The sequence below is a fragment of the Chrysochloris asiatica genome, unplaced genomic scaffold (assembly GCF_000296735.1).
Source record: "Chrysochloris asiatica unplaced genomic scaffold, ChrAsi1.0 scaffold00018, whole genome shotgun sequence".
Classification (NCBI taxonomy): Eukaryota; Metazoa; Chordata; class Mammalia; order Afrosoricida; family Chrysochloridae; genus Chrysochloris; species Chrysochloris asiatica.
Window position 1 is genome coordinate 7,265,213 of NW_006408536.1, and position 3,107 is coordinate 7,268,319.

The 3,107-nt window shown below is 45.5% G+C and overlaps 1 pseudogene; it reads left to right on the top strand.

Moving 5' to 3' along the window:
* The first annotated feature begins 703 nt into the window (after positions 1 to 703).
* On the top strand, positions 704 to 1,750 carry LOC102840020 (annotated as a pseudogene).
* Positions 1,751 to 3,107: the final 1,357 nt, after the last annotated feature.

Genomic DNA, 3,107 nt, shown 5'->3' on the forward strand with positions numbered 1-3,107 from the left:
TTCTCAAATTAGACTTGACTGTGATGATGCGAATGGAGTAAAGCTTTCGGGACTTTCATTTGTTGATGGGGCATAACTCAAAATGAGGAAAAATAGCTGTAAACATTCATTAAAAAATGGAACATGGAAGTAGGACTCTAGGAAAATTGGAAGTTGTCAAAAATGAAACAGAACACATAAACATTGATAACATAAGCATTAGTGAGGTAAAATGGACTGGTTGGTATTGGCAATAGTGTGCCAGAAATGACAAATTGAAGAGGACTGGCATTCATCATCAAAAAGAACATTTCAAGATCTGTCTTGAAGTATAACGCTGTCTGTGATAGGATAATATGTACATGTCTACAAGGAAGACCAGTTAATACAACTACTATTCAAATTTATGCACCAACCACTAAAGCCAGTTATGACGAAATTAAAGAATTCTACCAACTTCTTCCGTCTGAAATTGATCAAATGCAGTCATGATTTATTGATAATTACTGGTGATTTGAATGCACAGGTTGGAAACAAAGAGAAGGATCAATAGTTGGAAAATATGGACTTGGTGATAGAAATGATGCTGCTGATCACATGATCACATGATTTGCAAGAACAATGACTTGTTCATTAAAAATACTATTTCTAGTTCTCTGGTTCCCAGCCCATGTCCTGGGGCACTGGGCTTTATGACCCCGATATTCAGTGCATTTGTATAGAACAAATGCTGGCCGCCAACCCGGGCAAGACCCCGATCAGCCTTCTGCAGGAATATGGGACCAGAATAGGGAAGACGCCCGTGTACGACCTTCTCAAAGCCGAGGGCCAAGCCCACCAGCCTAATTTCACCTTCTGGGTCACCGTTGGCAACACCAGCTGCACTGGTCAGGGCCCCAGCAAGAAGGCAGCCAAGCACAAGGCAGGTGAGGTGGCCCTCAAACACCTCAAAGGGGGGAGCATGCTGGAACCAGTCCTGGAGGACAGCAGTTCTTTTTCTCCCCTAGACTCTTCACTGCCTGAGAACGTCCCAGTTTTTACTGCTACAGTGGCTGCTACGCTTCTTCTGTCTGCTGTTCCAACCAGGAGCCCCCCCCCCCCCAAGGAAGGGCAAACCCCAGTTTCCCCTCAGCAGTCTGAGTGTAACCCCGTTGGTGCTTTGCAGGAGCTGGTGGTGCAGAAAGGCTGGCGGTTACCTGAGTACACAGTGACCCAGGAGTCGGGACCAGCCCACCGCAAAGAGTTTACCATGACCTGTGGAGTGGAGCGTTTCATTGAGATTGGCAGTGGTACTTCCAAAAAGCTGGCAAAGCGTAATGCAGCGGCCAAAATGCTGCTTCGATTGCATACAGTGCCTCTGGATGCGCGGGATGGGACTGAGGCAGAGCCTGATGACGATCACTTCTCGATTGGTGTGGGCTCCCGCCTGGATGGACTCCGGAACAGGGGCCCAGGCTGCACCTGGGATTCTCTACGCAATTCCGTAGGAGAGAAGATCCTGTCCCTTCGCAATTGCTTTCTGGGTTCCCTTGGTGCCCTGGGCCCAGCCTGCTGTGGTGTCTTCAATGAGTTTTCTGAGGAGCAGGCCTTCCATGTCAGCTACCTGGATATTGAAGAGTTAAGCCTAAGCGGGCTCTGCCAGTGCCTGGTAGAACTGTCCACACAACCGGCCACTGTGTGTCATGGCTCTGCGACCACCCGGGAAGCTGCCCATGTCGGGGCTGCTCACCATGCCCTGCAGTAGCTCAAGATCATGGCGGGCAGGAAGTGAAGCTCCAGCTGGACTCAAAGACGTGTGCCCTTTGTCCTGTTCCTCCTGCCCCTGGCCCACGCATCTGTATTCAGCTCTGGTGCCCTTTGGAGGTGCCCTCTCTACCTCTGACACAGACTGCCTGCCTTGAGGCTGAGGAGAGCGCAGGGCAAGGAGCCCGAGACCTTAGTGCCTTAGCCAATCCGGGATGTGTCCTCATTTTATTGGTGGTGATGATGGAGTGGAAAGGATATTGAGCCTCTCTCCTAGAGCCCAGAATAAACATGCTGCTTCCTTGAATTCATAAAAAATATACATATACTATTTCTAAACAACATAAAAGATGGTTTATACACATGTACTTCACCAGATGGAATATACACAAATCAAATTGACTACTTCTGTGAAAAGAGATGGTGGAAAAGCTCCATATAATTAGCAAAAACAAGGCCAGAGACAGACTGTGGAACAGACCATCAATTGCTCATATGCAAGTTCAGGCTGAAGCTGAAGAAAATTAAAGCAAGTCCATGAGAGCCAAAGTATGACCTTGAACATATCCCACCTGAATCAAGAAATCATCTCAAGAACAGAGTTGATGCATTAGACACTAATGATTGAAGATCAGAAGAGTTGTCGGATGACATCAAGAACATCATACAGGAACAAACCAAAGGGTCATTAAGAAATACTGAAGGATTCTTTGGGCAAAATATTGAATTATTCAGAAGCCATCCAAAGAAGGTATAAGGAATGCACAGATCACTGTATCAAAAAGAAATGGTTGATGTTCAATCATTTCAAGAGATAGCATATGATCAAGAGCCAATGGTATTGAAGGAAGAAGTCCAAGCTACAGTAAAGGCATTGGCAAAGAAGAAGGCTCTGAGAATTGATGGACTACAAACTGAAGTCTTTCAACAAACTGAGACAGCTCTGGAGGCACTCACTCAACTATGCTAAGAAAGTCAAAGATAGCTACCTGGCCAACTGATGAGAAGAGATCCATATCTGTGCGCATTCCAAAGAGAGGTGACCCAATAAAATGTGGAAATCATCAGAAAATATCATTAATCTCACCTGAAGTAAATTTTTACTCAAAATAATTTTTAAATGACTGCAACATTACATTGACAGGGAATTGCCAGAGGTTCAAGTCAGATTCAGATGAGGAGGTGCAATGATAGATAATCATTGCTGATGTCAGATGGATCTTGGCTGAAAGCAGAGAATACCAGAAAGACGTTTACCTGTGCTTTATTGACTATGCAAAGGCTTTCGACTGTGTGGCATATGACAAGCTACAGACCACATTGAAGAGTATGAGTATTCTGGAGCATTTAAATAGACCAAGAAGCAGTCATTCGAACAGAGCAAG